The sequence below is a fragment of the Heterodontus francisci genome, chromosome 22, assembly GCF_036365525.1.
Source record: "Heterodontus francisci isolate sHetFra1 chromosome 22, sHetFra1.hap1, whole genome shotgun sequence".
Classification (NCBI taxonomy): domain Eukaryota; kingdom Metazoa; phylum Chordata; class Chondrichthyes; order Heterodontiformes; family Heterodontidae; genus Heterodontus; species Heterodontus francisci.
In genome coordinates this window covers 38,072,197-38,091,563 of record NC_090392.1, presented here as the reverse complement: position 1 = coordinate 38,091,563, position 19,367 = coordinate 38,072,197, and the positions used below count along the sequence as shown (strand labels likewise).

The following is a 19,367-nucleotide window of genomic DNA, read 5'->3' as shown; positions in this document are numbered from 1 at the left end:
ATAGCTGTAGCGAAGCTTCGCCCCCATTATTTAACTGCCTCTGTTACGCATTCTACTGCTCGGGTAATCACATTGTATGTTGCAAATCAGCAAAATAAGGACGCATTTGATAAAAATAAAGAGTTTAAAAGCACAAATATGTGTCAGTGCAATCAGTAAATAATGAAAAATGAAATCCAGAACTTGGCAAGAATCCCAAGTGGATGTCTTGGAGTGGTTGGGGAAGGGAATCTTTGTCAATGATGGCACACTGTGCATTGACACTGCAGCAGCTGCTGCACCTCTTCCAAACTTAGTTTCTTAAGTGAGAGTTTACAAAAAAGGGAATTGGATAATTGCATGAAAGGAGAGGCAAACAAAAGCAGAGCGAAGGAAGTGGGCCCAACTGGCAAGTCTTTGAAAAAAGTGGCAATGGTACGATGGCCTGAATGGCCTGGCAATGTGTTGTGCACTGCTGAGCGTCCATTGCTGGGTCAATACCTCTGCAGCCTTGCAAAATGTCACAGTGGAATTGCATTTCAATGAAACAAGCACCACAAATAGATCACGACTGTATAGTTTAACAATACTTGCAGCTTCCTCAGCCCTGCAACCGTGATGAGTTTCTGTAGTGTAGTGGTGATCACGTTTGTCTCACACACAAAAGGTCCCCAGTTCGAAACTGGGCAGAAACATTTTCGAAACAAAGCCAAACGTCTGACCACGAAAGATGCAATCATTGACATTCCCCATTAACACAACACAATTTCTCAAAGTCCTATTTCTCTTGCACATTGTGTGCACAATGCCTTGCAATCGCTCCTCTTTCTAGTCCTGATGCTGCAGAAAGTTCCTCAAAACCTAGCACTTGCACTTCATTTGGCTCAGATTAGAATAGAAACCTGCAACACTAGCTTGCTGAGTAACAGCTGATCTAAGTCTCATTTCAGACGAGGCAAAACCACATCAGCAATTCACTTTCGCCAGCTCCACATTCGTTGAGACAGGGGCACGCCGCAATATTTTGACCCGCACTGTCCAATTACTCGCTGCTAGCAGCAAGAGGGGTCTGCTGCCTCAATCAACAGGTTACTGGCCATCTCAGGGAGGTAAAATAGCACAACCCGGGCCAAATCTCCCCAGAAACCAAGCACAGGCTCAGCAAAACGTAGGCACATGATATCCGGGCCACTAAACCTCCGAGCAGCTCGAACAGAACACCCAAGTGACTGAAACTTTCTTTGAGTTGCAATGATGAATCTCCGGTGGAAACAAGTTTGGGAAAAATGCTCCTCCTGAACATTTCTTTTTGGGTAAAAGGGGCAAAAATCCTTTTCAATTTAACCACTGCTGCGGCAGATTCTTGGTGTCTTAAGCACCTTGAAAACGCAGCTCTTAACATGCAGCCGCAATTATGACAAGGGGTAAAGGTTCATGACACGCAGAGGGGAAAAAGTTATTTAAGTTATGACAGTCGCTCACAGACTTATTAGCGTTTTGTTCAGTCAGTAACAGAGACATACCTGGGTTTATTGATGCAGATTAACATAACTATTCAGCGTCACGCAGAGCTCGAAGAGTACTTTGCCTCCCTTAAAGACGGACACAGCTGATTCTGTAACTGAAGCTAAGGAAACAGGCAGACGTGCCAAATTATCACTTTGTATTGTTCTTCATTCGGTGAGTAACAGGAAAACTAACAAGGTGGCGTTGAAAATGAGATGCACTGCGGCTCCGCTCAATATCAACCCGCTCCTTCATATTGAACTGAGGAAGAATATACATGAATAAAAGCAAAATACTGTGGATGCTGGAAATCTGAAATAAAAACAAGAAATTCTGGAAATACTCAGCAGGTCTGGCAGCATCTGTGGAGAGAGAAGCAGAGTTAACATTTCGGCTCAGTGACCCTTCTTCAGAACTGGCAAATATTAGAAAAGTCAAAGGTTAGAAGCAAGTAAAGCGGGGGTGGAGCAAGAGATAACAAAGGAGAAGGTGCAGATTGGGCAAGGCCACAGAATAGCTGACCAGAAGGTCATGGAGCAAAGGCAAACAATATGTTAATGGTGTGTTGAAAGACAAAGCATTCGTACAGATAGGACTGTTAATGGACTGAAAATTGAACAGCAGCAAGTACAAACATGAAAACAAAACAGTGGGTAAGTAAACTGAACAAACTAAGATGAAATAAAATAAACATACAAAAAAATGTAAAAAATGTAAAAAAGAAAAATAACAAAAAGTGAAAGTAAAATGGGGGGCCCGTCATGATCTGAAATTATTGAACTCAATGTTCAGTCCGGCACGCTCTCGTGTGCAATGGTTAGCACCGCAGCCTCACAGCTCCAGCGACCCGGTTTCAATTCTGGGCACTGCCTGTGTGGTGTTTGCAAGTTCTCCCTGTGTCTGCGTGGGATTCCTCCGGGTGCTCCGGTTTCCTCCCACATGCCAAAGACTTGCTGGTTGATAGGTTAATTGGCCATTCCCAATTGCCCCTAGTAAAGGTAGGTGGGAGGGAAATATAGGGAAGGTGGGGATGTGGTAGGAATATGGAATTCGTGTAGGATTAGTATAAATGGGTGGTCGATGGTCGGCACAGACTCGGTGGGCCGAAGGGCCTGTTTCAGTGCTGCATCACGAAACTAAACTAATCGGTCAACGAGATGCTGTTTTTCGAGCTTGCGTTGTTGTTCACTGGAACACTGCAGCAAGCCCAGGATAGAGATGTAAGCATGAGAGCAGCGGGGAGTCTTAAAATGGCAAGCAACCAGAAGCTCAGGGTCCTGCTTGCGGACTGAGCGGACGTGTTCCACAAAGCGATCACCCAGTCTGCGTTTGGTCTCCCCAATAAACATGAATATACATTAATTGGATTTAGGCGCCAGTATGTTGCAAAACGAGAAGAAAGAAAGGCACAAATGGCATTAACACTGACTTTACAAATGATTCACTGAAAAATTCTTTCATTTGCTGGAAAAGATGAATATTGTGCATCTGAAAATAGGCACCATGGGATTGTGTTGCATACTGACCTGTTTTCCTGTATTTGCCTGTCATCTATACAATTCAATTTGTGTTGGATATCGCTGAGAATCTCATTTCAAGATGCGGGCACAGATATTAATATAATCCTACTGAAAGTTTAATCCTGGAACAAATCCTGTGTTACATGGATTGCAACGTTTAGAGGGCTGTGCAGCGAAGGTGAGGAAGACGGGAATGATGTGGTTGATGATTGCATGGAATGCATTGCAAACTTGGGTTACGTTGCTTGATTTCATTCTACACCTTGAAATTCAGAAGCAAGTGAGGCACCAGGTGGAAACCAACAGCTGTCTCTGTGGAAGCGGGGACATGGCTTCCTAATCTAACCATTTGAACTCTGAAAACATTCTGCTGGATCTGAACTGCCCTGTATACCAAGGCCAATTTGTATACTTTATAAAGTGGAATGCCCAGAACTATGCAGAGTACTCCAGGTGGGGTCTAAACAGGACATTATATAGCTGCAGCGAAGCTTCGCCCCCATTATTTAACTGCCTCTGTTACGCATTCTACTGCTCGGGTAATCACATTGTATGTTGCAAATCAGCAAAATAAGGACGCATTTGATAAAAATAAAGAGTTTAAAAGCACAAATATGTGTCAGTGCAATCAGTAAATAATGAGAAATGAAATCCAGAACTTGGCAAGAATCCCAAGTGGATGTCTTGGAGTGGTTGGGGAAGGGAATCTTGTCAATGATGGCACACTGTGCATTGACACTGCAGCAGCTGCTGCACCTCTTCCAAACTTAGTTTCTTAAGTGAGAGTTTACAAAAAAGGGAATTGGATAATTGCATGAAAGGAGAGGCAAACAAAAGCAGAGCGAAGGAAGTGGGCCCAACTGGCAAGTCTTTGAAAAAACTGGCAATGGTACGATGGCCTGAATGGCCTGGCAATGTGTTGTGTACTGCTGAGCGTCCATTGCTGGGTCAATACCTCTGCAGCCTTGCAAAATGTCACAGTGGAATTGCATTTCAATTAAACAAGCACCACAAATAGATCATGACTGTATAGTTTAACAATACTTGCAGCTTCCTCAGCCCTGCAACCGTGATGAGTTTCTGTAGTGTAGTGGTGATCACGTTTGTCTCACACGCAAAAGGTCCCCAGTTTGAAACTGGGCGGAAACATTTTCGAAACAAACCCAAACGTCTGACCACGAAAGAAGCAATCATTGACATTCCCCATGAACACAACACAATTTCTCAAAGTCCTATTTCTCTTGCACATTGTGTGCACAATGCCTTGCAATCGCTCCTCTTTCTGGTCCTGATGCTGCAGAAAGTTCCTCAAAACCTAGCACTTGCACTTCATTTGGCTCAGATTAGAATAGAAACCTGCAACACTAGCTTGCGAAGTCACAGCTGATCTAAGTCTCATTTCAGACGAGGCAAAAGCACATCAGCAATTCACTTTCGCCAGCTCCACATTCGTTGAGACAGGGGCACGCCGCAATATTTTAACCCGCACTGTCCAATTACTCGCTGCTAGCAGCAAGAGGGGTCTGCTGCCTCAATCAACAGGTTACTGGCCATCTCAGGGAGGTAAAATAGCACAACCCGGGCCAAATCTCCCCAGAAACCAAGCACAGGCTCAGCAAAACGTAGGCACATGATATCCGGGCCACTAAACCTCCGAGCAGCTCGAACAGAACACCCAAGTGACTGAACCTTTCTTTGAGTTGCAATGATGAATCTCCGGTGGAAACAAGTTTGGGGAAAATGCTCCTCCTGAACATTTCTTTTTGGGTAAAAGGGGCAAAAATCCTTTTCAATTTAACCACTGCTGCAGCAGATTCTTGGTGTCTTAAGCACCTTGACAACGCAGCTCTGAACATGCAGCCGCAATTATGACAAGGGGTAAAGGTTCATGACACGCAGAGGGGAAAAAGTTATTTAAGTTATGACATTCGCTCACAGACCTATTAGCGTTTTGTTCAGTCAGTAACAGAGACATACCTGGGTTTATTGATGCAGATTAACATAACTATTCAGCGTCACGCAGAGCCGCGAAGAGTACTTTGCCTCCCTTAAAGACGGACACAGCTGATTCTGTAACTGAAGCTAAGGAAACAGGCAGACGTGCCAAATTATCACTTTGTATTGTTCTTCATTTGGCGAGTAACAGGAAAACTAACAAGGTGGCGTTGAAAATGAGATGCACTGCGGCTCCGCTCAATATCAACCCGCTCCTTCATATTGAACTGAGGAAGAATATACATGAATAAAAGCAAAATACTGTGGATGCTGGAAATCTGAAATAAAAACAAGAAATTCTGGAAATACTCAGCAGGTCTGGCAGCATCTGTGGAGAGAGAAGCAGAGTTAACATTTCGGCTCAGTGACCCTTCTTCAGAACTGGCAAATATTAGAAAAGTCAAAGGTTAGAAGCAAGTAAAGCGGGGGTGGAGCAAGAGATAACAAAGGAGAAGGTGCAGATTGGGCAAGGCCACAGAATAGCTGACCAGAAGGTCATGGAGCAAAGGCAAACAATATGTTAATGGTGTGTTGAAAGACAAAGCATTCGTACAGATAGGACTGTTAATGGACTGAAAATTGAACAGCAGCAAGTACAAACATGAAAACAAAACAGTGGGTAAGTAAACTGAACAAACTAAGATGAAATAAAATAAACATACAAAAAAATGTAAAAAATGTAAAAAAGAAAAATAACAAAAAGTGAAAGTAAAATGGGGGGCCCGTCATGATCTGAAATTATTGAACTCAATGTTCAGTCCGGCACGCTCTCGTGTGCAATGGTTAGCACCGCAGCCTCACAGCTCCAGCGACCCGGTTTCAATTCTGGGCACTGCCTGTGTGGTGTTTGCAAGTTCTCCCTGTGTCTGCGTGGGATTCCTCCGGGTGCTCCGGTTTCCTCCCACATGCCAAAGACTTGCTGGTTGATAGGTTAATTGGCCGTTCCCAATTGCCCCTAGTAAAGGTAGGTGGGAGGGAAATATAGGGAAGGTGGGGATGTGGTAGGAATATGGAATTCGTGTAGGATTAGTATAAATGGGTGGTCGATGGTCGGCACAAGGGCCTGTTTCAGTGCTGCATCACGAAACTAAACTAATCGGTCAACGAGATGCTGTTTTTCGAGCTTGCGTTGTTGTTCACTGGAACACTGCAGCAAGCCCAGGATAGAGATGTAAGCATGAGAGCAGCGGGGAGTCTTGAAATGGCAAGCAACCAGAAGCTCAGGGTCCTGTTTGCGGACTGAGCGGACGTGTTCCGCAAAGCGATCACCCAGTCTGCGTTTGGTCTCCCCAATAAACATGAATATACATTAATTGGATTTAGGCGCCAGTATGTTGCAAAACGAGAAGAAAGAAAGGCACAAATGGCATTAACACTGACTTTACAAATGATTCACTGAAAAATTCTTTCATTTGCTGGAAAAGATGAATATTGTGCATCTGAAAATAGGCACCATGGGATTGTGTTGCATACTGACCTGTTTTCCTGTATTTGCCTGTCATCTATACAATTCAATTTGTGTTGGATATCGCTGAGAATCTCATTTCAAGATGCGGGCACAGATATTAATATAATCCTACTGAAAGTTTAATCCTGGAACAAATCCTGTGTGACGTGGATTGCAACGTTTAGAGGGCTGTGCAGCTAAGGTGAGGAAGACGGGAATGATGTGGTTGATGATTGCATGGAATGCATTGCAAACTTGGGTTACGTTGCTTGATTTCATTCTACACCTTGAAATTCAGAAGCAAGTGAGGCACCAGGTGGAAACCAACAGATGTCTCTGTGGCAGCGGGGACATGGCTTCCTAATCTAACCATTTGAACTCTGAAAACATTCTGCTGGATCTGAACTGCCCTGTATACCAAGGCCAATTTGTATACTTTATAAAGTGGAATGCCCAGAACTATGCAGAGCACTCCAGGTGGGGTCCAACCAGGACATTATATAGCTGTAGCGAAGCTTCGCCCCCATTATTTAACTGCCTCTGTTACGCATTCTACTGCTCGGGTAATCACATTGTATGTTGCAAATCAGCAAAATAAGGACGCATTTGATAAAAATAAAGAGTTTAAAAGCACAAATATGTGTCAGTGCAATCAGTAAATAATGAAAAATGAAATCCAGAACTTGGCAAGAATCCCAAGTGGATGTCTTGGAGTGGTTGGGGAAGGGAATCTTGTCAATGATGGCACACTGTGCATTGACTCTGCAGCAGCTGCTGCACCTCTTCCAAACTTAGTTTCTTAAGTGAGAGTTTACAAAAAAGGGAATTGGATAATTGCATGAAAGGAGAGGCAAACAAAAGCAGAGCGAAGGAAGTGGGCCCAACTGGCAAGTCTTTGAAAAAAGTGGCAATGGTACGATGGCCTGAATGGCCTGGCAATGTGTTGTGCACTGCTGAGCGTCCATTGCTGGGTCAATACCTCTGCAGCCTTGCAAAATGTCACAGTGGAATTGCATTTCAATGAAACAAGCACCACAAATAGATCATGACTGTATAGTTTAACAATACTTGCAGCTTCCTCAGCCCTGCAACCGTGCTGAGTTTCTGTAGTGTAGTGGTGATCACGTTTGTCTCACACGCAAAAGGTCCACAGTTCGAAACTGCGCAGAAGCATTTTCGAAACAAATATAAACGTCTGACCACGATATATGCAATCATTGACATTCCCCATTCACACAACACAATTTCTCAAAGTCCTATTACTCTTGCACATTGTGTGCACAATGCCTTGCAATCGCTCCTCTTTCTTGTCCTGATGCTGCAGAAAGTTCCTCAAAACCTAGCACTTGCACTTCATTTGGCTCAGATTAGAATAGAAACCTGCAACACTAGCTTGCTAAATCACAGCTGATCTAAGTCTCATTTCAGACGAGGCACATCAGCAATTCACTTTCGCCAGCTCCACATTCGTTGAGACAGGGGCACGCCGCAATATTTTAACCCGCACTGTCCAATTACTCGCTGCTAGCAGCAAGAGGGGTCTGCTGCCTCAATCAACAGGTTACTGGCCATCTCAGGGAGGTAAAATAGCACAACCCGGGCAAAATCTCCCCAGAAACCAAGCACAGGCTCAGCAAAACGTAGGCACATGATATCCGGGCCACTAAACCTCCGAGCAGCTCGAACAGAACACCCAAGTGACTGAACCTTTCTTTGAGTTGCAATGATGAATCTCCGGTGGAAACAAGTTTGGGGAAAATGCTCCTCCTGTACATTTCTTTTTGGGTAAAAGGGGCAAAAATCCTTTTCAATTTAACCACTGCTGCAGCAGATTCTTGGTGTCTTAAGCACCTTGACAACGCAGCTCTGAACATGCAGCCGCAATTATGACAAGGGGTAAAGGTTCATGACACGCAGAGGGGAAAAAGTTATTTAAGTTATGACATTCGCTCACAGACCTATTAGCGTTTTGTTCAGTCAGTAACAGAGACATACCTGGGTTTATTGATGCAGATTAACATAACTATTCAGCGTCACGCAGAGCCGCGAAGAGTACTTTGCCTCCCTTAAAGACGGACACAGCTGATTCTGTAACTGAAGCTAAGGAAACAGGCAGACGTGCCAAATTATCACTTTGTATTGTTCTTCATTTGGCGAGTAACAGGAAAACTAACAAGGTGGCGTTGAAAATGAGATGCACTGCGGCTCCGCTCAATATCAACCCGCTCCTTCATATTGAACTGAGGAAGAATATACATGAATAAAAGCAAAATACTGTGGATGCTGGAAATCTGAAATAAAAACAAGAAATTCTGGAAATACTCAGCAGGTCTGGCAGCATCTGTGGAGAGAGAAGCAGAGTTAACATTTCGGCTCAGTGACCCTTCTTCAGAACTGGCAAATATTAGAAAAGTCAAAGGTTAGAAGCAAGTAAAGCGGGGGTGGAGCAAGAGATAACAAAGGAGAAGGTGCAGATTGGGCAAGGCCACAGAATAGCTGACCAGAAGGTCATGGAGCAAAGGCAAACAATATGTTAATGGCGTGTTGAAAGACAAAGCATTCGTACAGATAGGACTGTTAATTGACTGAAAATTGAACAGCAGCAAGTACAAACATGAAAACAAAACAGTGGGTAAGTAAACTGAACAAACTAAGATGAAATAAAATAAACATACAAAAAAATGTAAAAAATGTAAAAAAGAAAAATAACAAAAAGTGAAAGTAAAATGGGGGGCCCGTCATGATCTGAAATTATTGAACTCAATGTTCAGTCCGGCACGCTCTCGTGTGCAATGGTTAGCACCGCAGCCTCACAGCTCCAGCGACCCGGTTTCAATTCTGGGCACTGCCTGTGTGGTGTTTGCAAGTTCTCCCTGTGTCTGCGTGGGATTCCTCCGGGTGCTCCGGTTTCCTCCCACATGCCAAAGACTTGCTGGTTGATAGGTTAATTGGCCATTCCCAATTGCCCCTAGTAAAGGTAGGTGGTAGGGAAATATAGGGAAGGTGGGGATGTGGTAGGAATATGGAATTCGTGTAGGATTAGTATAAATGGGTGGTCGATGGTCGGCACAGACTCGGTGGGCCGAAGGGCCTGTTTCAGTGCTGCATCACGAAACTAAACTAATCGGTCAACGAGATGCTGTTTTTCGAGCTTGCGTTGTTGTTCACTGGAACACTGCAGCAAGCCCAGGATAGAGATGTAAGCATGAGAGCAGCGGGGAGTCTTGAAATGGCAAGCAACCAGAAGCTCAGGGTCCTGCTTGCTGACTGAGCGGACGTGTTCCGCAAAGCGATCACCCAGTCTGCGTTTGGTCTCCCCAATAAACATGAATATACATTAATTGGATTTAGGCGCCAGTATGTTGCAAAACGAGAAGAAAGAAAGGCACAAATGGCATTAACACTGACTTTACAAATGATTCACTGAAAAATTCTTTCATTTGCTGGAAAAGATGAATATTGTGCATCTGAAAATAGGCACCATGAGATTGTGTTGCATACTGACCTGTTTTCCTGTATTTGCCTGTCATCTATACAATTCAATTTGTGTTGGATATCGCTGAGAATCTCATTTCAAGATGCGGGCACAGATATTAATATAATCCTACTGAAAGTTTAATCCTGGAACAAATCCTGTGTGACGTGGATTGCAACGTTTGGAGGGCTGTGCAGCAAAGGTGAGGAAGACGGGAATGATGTGGTTGATGATTGCATGGAATGCATTGCAAACTTGGGTTACGTTGCTTGATTTCATTCTACACCTTGAAATTCAGAAGCAAGTGAGGCACCAGGTGAAAACCAACAGCTGTCTCTGTGGAAGCGGGGACATGGCTTCCTAATCTAACCATTTGAACTTGAAAACATTCTGCTGGATCTGAACTGCCCTGTATACCAAGGCCAATTTGTATACTTTATAAAGTGGAATGCCCAGAACTATGCAGAGCACTCCAGGTGGGGTCTAACCAGGACATTATATAGCTGTAGCGAAGCTTCGCCCCCATTATTTAACTGCCTCTGTTACGCATTCTACTGCTCGGGTAATCACATTGTATGTTGCAAATCAGCAAAATAAGGACGCATTTGATAAAAATAAAGAGTTTAAAAGCACAAATATGTGTCAGTGCAATCAGTAAATAATGAGAAATGAAATCCAGAACTTGGCAAGAATCCCAAGTGGATGTCTTGGAGTGGTTGGGGAAGGGAATCTTTGTCAATGATGGCACACTGTGCATTGACACTGCAGCAGCTGCTCCACCTCTTACAAACTTAGTTTCTTAAGTGAGAGTTGACAAAAAAGGGAATTGGATAATTGCATGAAAGGAGAGGTAAACAAAAGCAGAGCGAAGGAAGTGGGCCCAACTGGCAAGTCTTTGAAAAAAGTGGCAATGGTACGATGGCCTGAATGGCCTGGCAATGTGTTGTGCACTGCTGAGCGTCCATTGCTGGGTCAATACCTCTGCAGCCTTGCAAAATGTCACAGTGGAATTGCATTTCAATGAAACAAGCACCACAAATAGATCTTGACTGTATAGTTTAACAATACTTGCAGCTTCCTCAGCACTGCAACCGTGTTGAGTTTCTGTAGTGTAGTGGTGATCACGTTTGTCTAACACGCAAAAGGTCCCCAGTTCGAAACTGGGCAGAAACATTTTCGAAACAAACCCAAACTTCTGACCACGATATATGCAATCATTGACATTCCCCATTAACACAACACAATTTCTCAAAGTCCTATTTCTCTTGCACATTGTGTGCACAATGCCTTGCAATCGCTCCTCTTTCTAGTCCTGATGCTGCAGAAAGTTCCTCAAAACCTAGCACTTGCACTTCATTTGGCTCAGATTAGAATAGAAACCTGCAACACTAGCTTGCTAAGTCACAGCTGATCTGAGTCTCATTTCAGACGAGGCAAAAGCACATCAGCAATTCACTTTCGCCAGCTCCACATTCGTTGAGACAGGGGCACGCCGCAATATTTTAACCCGCACTGTCCAATTACTCGCTGCTAGCAGCAAGAGGGGTCTGCTGCCTCAATCAACAGGTTACTGGCCATCTCAGGGAGGTAAAATAGCACAACCCGGGCAAAATCTCCCCAGAAACCAAGCACAGGCTCAGCAAAACGTAGGCACATGATATCCGGGCCACTAAACCTCCGAGCAGCTCGAACAGAACACCCAAGTGACTGAAACTTTCTTTGAGTTGCAATGATGAATCTCCGGTGGAAACAAGTTTGGGGAAAATGCTCCTCCTGAACATTTCTTTTTGGGTAAAAGGAGCAAAAATCCTTTTCAATTTAACCACTGCTGCGGCAGATTCTTGGTGTCTTAAGCACCTTGAAAACGCAGCTCTTAACATGCAGCCGCAATTATGACAAGGGGTAAAGGTTCATGACACGCAGAGGGGAAAAAATTATTTAAGTTATGACATTCGCTCACAGACCTATTAGCGTTTTGTTCAGTCAGTAACAGAGACATACCTGGGTTTATTGATGCAGATTAACATAACTATTCAGCGTCACGCAGAGCTCGAAGAGTACTTTGCCTCCCTTAAAGACGGACACAGCTGATTCTGTAACTGAAGCTAAGGAAACAGGCAGACGTGCCAAATTATCACTTTGTATTGTTCTTCATTCGGCGAGTAACAGGAAAACTAACAAGGTGGCGTTGAAAATGAGATGCACTGCGGCTCCGCTCAATATCAACCCGCTCCTTCATATTGAACTGAGGAAGAATATACATGAATAAAAGCAAAATACTGTGGATGCTGGAAATCTGAAATAAAAGCAAGAAATTCTGGAATTACTCAGCAGGTCTGGCAGCATCTGTGGAGAGAGAAGCAGAGTTAACATTTCGGCTCAGTGACCCTTCTTCAGAACTGGCAAATATTAGAAAAGTCAAAGGTTAGAAGCAAGTAAAGCGGGGGTGGAGCAAGAGATAACAAAGGAGAAGGTGCAGATTGGGCAAGGCCACAGAATAGCTGACCAGAAGGTCATGGAGCAAAGGCAAACAATATGTTAATGGTGTGTTGAAAGACAAAGCATTATTACAGATAGGACTGTTAACGGATTGAAAATTGAACAGCAGCAAGTACAAACATGAAAACAAAACAGTGGGTAAGTAAACTGAACAAACTAAGATGAAATAAAATAAACATACAAAAAAATGTAAAAAATGTAAAAAAGAAAAATAACAAAAAGTGAAAGTAAAATGGGGGGCCCGTCATGATCTGAAATTATTGATCTCAATGTTCAGTCCGGCACGCTCTCGTGTGCAATGGTTAGCACCGTAGCCTCACAGCTCCAGCGACCCGGTTTCAATTCTGGGCACTGCCTGTGTGGTGTTTGCAAGTTCTCCCTATGTCTGCGTGGGATTCCTCCGGGTGCTCCGGTTTCCTCCCACATGCCAAAGACTTGCTGGTTGATAGGTTAATTGGCCATTCCCAATTGCCCCTAGTAAAGGTAGGTGGTAGGGAAATATAGGGAAGGTGGGGATGTGGTAGGAATATGGAATTCGTGTCGGATTAGTATAAATGGGTGGTCGATGGTCGGCACAGACTCGGTGGGCCGAAGGGCCTGTTTCAGTGCTGCATCACGAAACTAAACTAATCGGTCAACGAGATGCTGTTTTTCGAGCTTGCGTTGTTGTTCACTGGAACACTGCAGCAAGCCCAGGATAGAGATGTAAGCATGAGAGCAGCGGGGAGTCTTGAAATGGCAAGCAACCAGAAGCTCAGGGTCCTGCTTGCTGACTGAGCGGACGTGTTCCGCAAAGCGATCACCCAGTCTGCGTTTGGTCTCCCCAATAAACATGAATATACATTAATTGGATTTAGGCGCCAGTATGTTGCAAAACGAGAAGAAAGAAAGGCACAAATGGCATTAACACTGACTTTACAAATGATTCACTGAAAAATCCTTTCATTTGCTGGAAAAGATGAATATTGTGCATCTGAAAATAGGCACCATGGGATTGTGTTGCATACTGACCTGTTTTCCTGTATTTGCCTGTCATCTATACAATTCAATTTGTGTTGGATATCGCTGAGAATCTCATTTCAAGATGCGGGCACAGATATTAATATAATCCTACTGAAAGTTTAATCCTGGAACAAATCCTGTGTGACGTGGATTGCAACGTTTGGAGGGCTGTGCAGCAAAGGTGAGGAAGACGGGAATGATGTGGTTGATGATTGCATGGAATGCATTGCAAACTTGGGTTACGTTGCTTGATTTCATTCTACACCTTGAAATTCAGAAGCAAGTGAGGCACCAGGTGAAAACCAACAGCTGTCTCTGTGGAAGCGGGGACATGGCTTCCTAATCTAACCATTTGAACTTGAAAACATTCTGCTGGATCTGAACTGCCCTGTATACCAAGGCCAATTTGTATACTTTATAAAGTGGAATGCCCAGAACTATGCAGAGCACTCCAGGTGGGGTCTAACCAGGACATTATATAGCTGTAGCGAAGCTTCGCCCCCATTATTTAACTGCCTCTGTTACGCATTCTACTGCTCGGGTAATCACATTGTATGTTGCAAATCAGCAAAATAAGGACGCATTTGATAAAAATAAAGAGTTTAAAAGCACAAATATGTGTCAGTGCAATCAGTAAATAATGAGAAATGAAATCCAGAACTTGGCAAGAATCCCAAGTGGATGTCTTGGAGTGGTTGGGGAAGGGAATCTTTGTCAATGATGGCACACTGTGCATTGACACTGCAGCAGCTGCTCCACCTCTTACAAACTTAGTTTCTTAAGTGAGAGTTGACAAAAAAGGGAATTGGATAATTGCATGAAAGGAGAGGCAAACAAAAGCAGAGCGAAGGAAGTGGGCCCAACTGGCAAGTCTTTGAAAAAAGTGGCAATGGTACGATGGCCTGAATGGCCTGGCAATGTGTTGTGCACTGCTGAGCGTCCATTGCTGGGTCAATACCTCTGCAGCCTTGCAAAATGTCACAGTGGAATTGCATTTCAATGAAACAAGCACCACAAATAGATCTTGACTGTATAGTTTAACAATACTTGCAGCTTCCTCAGCACTGCAACCGTGTTGAGTTTCTGTAGTGTAGTGGTGATCACGTTTGTCTTACACGCAAAAGGTCCCCAGTTCGAAACTGGGCAGAAACATTTTCGAAACAAACCCAAACTTCTGACCACGATATATGCAATCATTGACATTCCCCATTAACACAACACAATTTCTCAAAGTCCTATTTCTCTTGCACATTGTGTGCACAATGCCTTGCAATCGCTCCTCTTTCTAGTCGTGATGCTGCAGAAAGTTCCTCAAAACCTAGCACTTGCACTTCATTTGGCTCAGATTAGAATAGAAACCTGCAACACTAGCTTGCTAAGTCACAGCTGATCTGAGTCTCATTTCAGACGAGGCAAAAGCACATCAGCAATTCACTTTCGCCAGCTCCACATTCGTTGAGACAGGGGCACGCCGCAATATTTTAACCCGCACTGTCCAATTACTCGCTGCTAGCAGCAAGAGGGGTCTGCTGCCTCAATCAACAGGTTACTGGCCATCTCAGGGAGGTAAAATAGCACAACCCGGGCAAAATCTCCCCAGAAACCAAGCACAGGCTCAGCAAAACGTAGGCACATGATATCCGGGCCACTAAACCTCCGAGCAGCTCGAACAGAACACCCAAGTGACTGAAACTTTCTTTGAGTTGCAATGATGAATCTCCGGTGGAAACAAGTTTGGGGAAAATGCTCCTCCTGAACATTTCTTTTTGGGTAAAAGGGGCAAAAATCCTTTTCAATTTAACCACTGCTGCGGCAGATTCTTGGTGTCTTAAGCACCTTGAAAACGCAGCTCTTAACATGCAGCCGCAATTATGACAAGGGGTAAAGGTTCATGACACGCAGAGGGGAAAAAGTTATTTAAGTTATGACATTCGCTCACAGACCTATTAGCGTTTTGTTCAGTCAGTAACAGAGACATACCTGGGTTTATTGATGCAGATTAACATAACTATTCAGCGTCACGCAGAGCTCGAAGAGTACTTTGCCTCCCTTAAAGACGGACACAGCTGATTCTGTAACTGAAGCTAAGGAAACAGGCAGACGTGCCAAATTATCACTTTGTATTGTTCTTCATTCGGCGAGTAACAGGAAAACTAACAAGGTGGCGTTGAAAATGAGATGCACTGCGGCTCCGCTCAATATCAACCCGCTCCTTCATATTGAACTGAGGAAGAATATACATGAATAAAAGCAAAATACTGTGGATGCTGGAAATCTGAAATAAAAGCAAGAAATTCTGGAATTACTCAGCAGGTCTGGCAGCATCTGTGGAGAGAGAAGCAGAGTTAACATTTCGGCTCAGTGACCCTTCTTCAGAACTGGCAAATATTAGAAAAGTCAAAGGTTAGAAGCAAGTAAAGCGGGGGTGGAGCAAGAGATAACAAAGGAGAAGGTGCAGATTGGGCAAGGCCACAGAATAGCTGACCAGAAGGTCATGGAGCAAAGGCAAACAATATGTTAATGGTGTGTTGAAAGACAAAGCATTATTACAGATAGGACTGTTAACGGATTGAAAATTGAACAGCAGCAAGTACAAACATGAAAACAAAACAGTGGGTAAGTAAACTGAACAAACTAAGATGAAATAAAATAAACATACAAAAAAATGTACAAAATGTAAAAAAGAAAAATAACAAAAAGTGAAAGTAAAATGGGGGGCCCGTCATGATCTGAAATTATTGATCTCAATGTTCAGTCCGGCACGCTCTCGTGTGCAATGGTTAGCACCGCAGCCTCACAGCTCCAGCGACCCGGTTTCAATTCTGGGCACTGCCTGTGTGGTGTTTGCAAGTTCTCCCTGTGTCTGCGTGGGATTCCTCCGGGTGCTCCGGTTTCCTCCCACATGCCAAAGACTTGCTGGTTGATAGGTTAATTGGCCATTCCCAATTGCCCCTAGTAAAGGTAGGTGGTAGGGAAATATAGGGAAGGTGGGGATGTGGTAGGAATATGGAATTCGTGTAGGATTAGTATAAATGGGTGGTCGATGGTCGGCACAGACTCGGTGGGCTGAAGGGCCTGTTTCAGTGCTGCATCACAAAACTAAACTAATCGGTCAACGAGATGCTGTTTTTCGAGCTTGCGTTGTTGTTCACTGGAACACTACAGCAATCCCAGGATAGAGATGTAAGCATGAGAGCAGCGGGGAGTCTTGAAATGGCAAGCAACCAGAAGCTCAGGGTCCTGCTTGCGGACTGAGCGGACGTGTTCCGCAAAGCGATCACCCAGTCTGCGTTTGGTCTCCCCAATAAACATGAATATACATTAATTGGATTTAGGCGCCAGTATGTTGCAAAACGAGAAGAAAGAAAGGCACAAATGGCATTAACACTGACTTTACAAATGATTCACTGAAAAATTCTTTCATTTGCTGGAAAAGATGAATATTGTGCATCTGAAAATAGGCACCATGGGATTGTGTTGCATACTGACCTGTTTTCCTGTATTTGCCTGTCATCTATACAATTCAATTTGTGTTGGATATCGCTGAGAATCTCATTTCAAGATGCGGGCACAGATATTAATATAATCCTACTGAAAGTTTAATCCTGGAACAAATCCTGTGTGACGTGGATTGCAACGTTTAGAGGGCTGTGCAGCTAAGGTGAGGAAGACGGGAATGATGTGGTTGATGATTGCATGGAATGCATTGCAAACTTGGGTTACGTTGCTTGATTTCATTCTACACCTTGAAATTCAGAAGCAAGTGAGGCACCAGGTGGAAACCAACAGCTGTCTCTGTGGAAGCGGGGACATGGCTTCCTAATCTAACCATTTGAACTCTGAAAACATTCTGCTGGATCTGAACTGCCCTGTATACCAAGGCCAATTTGTATACTTTATAAAGTGGAATGCCCAGAACTATGCAGAGCACTCCAGGTGGGGTCTAACCAGGACATTATATAGCTGTAGCGAAGCTTCGTCCCCATTAATTAACTGCCTCTGTTACGCATTCTACTGCTCGGGTAATCACATTGTATGTTGCAAATCAGCAAAATAAGGACGCATTTGATAAAAATAAAGAGGTTAAAAGCACAAATATGTGTCAGTGCAATCAGTAAATAATGAGAAATGAAATCCAGAACTTGGCAAGAATCCCAAGTGGATGTCTTGGAGTGGTTGGGGAAGGGAATCTTGTCAATGATGGCACACTGTGCATTGACACTGCAGCAGCTGCTGCACCTCTTCCAAACTTAGTTTCTTAAGTGAGAGTTTACAAAAAAGGGAATTGGATAATTGCATGAAAGGAGAGGCAAACAAAAGCAGAGCGAAGGAAGTGGGCCCAACTGGCAAGTCTTTGAAAAAAGTGGCAATGGTACGATGGCCTGAATGGCCTGGCAATGTGTTGTGCACTGCTGAGCGTCCATTGCTGGGTCAATACCTCTGCAGCCTTGCGAAATGTCACAGTGGAATTGCATTTCAATGAAACAAGCACCACAAATAGATCATGACTGTATAGTTTAACAATACTCGCAGCTTCCTCAGCACTGAAATCGTGCTGAGTTTCTGTAGTGTAGTGGTGATCACGTTTGTCTTACACGCAAAAGGTCCCCAGTTCGAAACTGGGCAGAAACATTTTCGAAACAAACCCAAACGTCTGACCACGATGGATGCAATCATTGACATTCCCCATGAACACAACACAATTTCTCAAAGTCCTATTTCTCTTGCACATTGTGTGCACAATGCCTTGCAATCGCTCCTCTTTCTTGTCCTGATGCTGCAGAAAGTTCCTCAAAACCTAGCACTTGCACTTCATTTGGCTCAGATTAGATTAGAAACCTGCAACACTAGCTTGCTAAGTCACAGCCGATCTAAGTCTCATTTCAGACGAGGCAAAAGCACATCAGCAATTCACTTTCGCCAGCTCCACATTCGTTGAGACAGGGGCACGCCGCAATATTTTAACCCGCACTGTCCAATTACTCGCTGCTAGCAGCAAGAGGGGTCTGCTGCCTCAATCAACAGGTTACTGGCCATCTCAGGGAGGTAAAATAGCACAACCCGGGCAAAATCTCCCCAGAAACCAAGCACAGGCTCAGCAAAACGTAGGCACATGATATCCGGGCCACTAAACCTCCGAGCAGCTCGAACAGAACACCCTGAAACTTTCTTTGAGTTGCAATGATGAATCTCCGGTGGAAACATGTTTGGGGAAAATGCTCCTCCTGAACATTTCTTTTTGGGTAAAAGGAGCAAAAATCCTTTTCAATTTAACCACTGCTGCGGCAGATTCTTGGTGTCTTAAGCACCTTGAAAACGCAGCTCTTAACATGCAGCCGCAATTATGACAAGGGGGAAAGGTTCATGACACGCAGAGGGGAAAAAGTTATTTAAGTTATGACATTCGCTCACAGACCTATTAGCGTTTTGTTCAGTCAGTAACAGAGACATACCTGGGTTTATTGATGCAGATTAACATAACTATTCAGCGTCACGCAGAGCTCGAAGAGTACTTTGCCTCCCTTAAAGACGGACACAGCTGATTCTGTAACTGAAGCTAAGGAAACAGGCAGACGTGCCAAATTATCACTTTGTATTGTTCTTCATTCGGCGAGTAACAGGAAAAGTAACAAGGTGGCGTTGAAAATGAGATGCACTGCGGCTCCGCTCAATATCAACCCGCTCCTTCATATTGAACTGAGGAAGAATATACATGAATAAAAGCAAAATACTGTGGATGCTGGAAATCTGAAATAAAAGCAAGAAATTCTGGAATTACTCAGCAGGTCTGGCAGCATCTGTGGAGAGAGAAGCAGAGTTAACATTTCGGCTCAGTGACCCTTCTTCAGAACTGGCAAATATTAGAAAAGTCAAAGGTTAGAAGCAAGTAAAGCGGGGGTGGAGCAAGAGATAACAAAGGAGAAGGTGCAGATTGGGCAAGGCC

General features: G+C 43.9%; 6 non-coding genes across 6 annotated transcripts; all 6 read left to right on the top strand.

The window, feature by feature from the left end:
- Positions 1 to 601: 601 nt before the first annotated feature.
- trnav-cac (transfer RNA valine (anticodon CAC)) lies at positions 602 to 674 on the top strand. Its single transcript has one exon. It is a non-coding gene; the product is annotated as a tRNA-Val (tRNA).
- Positions 675 to 4,081: 3,407 nt separating this feature from the next.
- trnav-cac (transfer RNA valine (anticodon CAC)) lies at positions 4,082 to 4,154 on the top strand. The gene has a single exon. It is a non-coding gene; the product is annotated as a tRNA-Val (tRNA).
- Positions 4,155 to 7,547: 3,393 nt separating this feature from the next.
- Positions 7,548 to 7,620, top strand: trnav-cac (transfer RNA valine (anticodon CAC)). Its single transcript has one exon. It is a non-coding gene; the product is annotated as a tRNA-Val (tRNA).
- Positions 7,621 to 11,022: 3,402 nt separating this feature from the next.
- On the top strand, positions 11,023 to 11,095 carry trnav-aac (transfer RNA valine (anticodon AAC)). The gene has a single exon. It is a non-coding gene; the product is annotated as a tRNA-Val (tRNA).
- Positions 11,096 to 14,502: 3,407 nt separating this feature from the next.
- On the top strand, positions 14,503 to 14,575 carry trnav-uac (transfer RNA valine (anticodon UAC)). The gene has a single exon. It is a non-coding gene; the product is annotated as a tRNA-Val (tRNA).
- Positions 14,576 to 17,982: 3,407 nt separating this feature from the next.
- trnav-uac (transfer RNA valine (anticodon UAC)) lies at positions 17,983 to 18,055 on the top strand. The gene has a single exon. It is a non-coding gene; the product is annotated as a tRNA-Val (tRNA).
- The last annotated feature ends 1,312 nt before the right edge of the window (positions 18,056 to 19,367 follow it).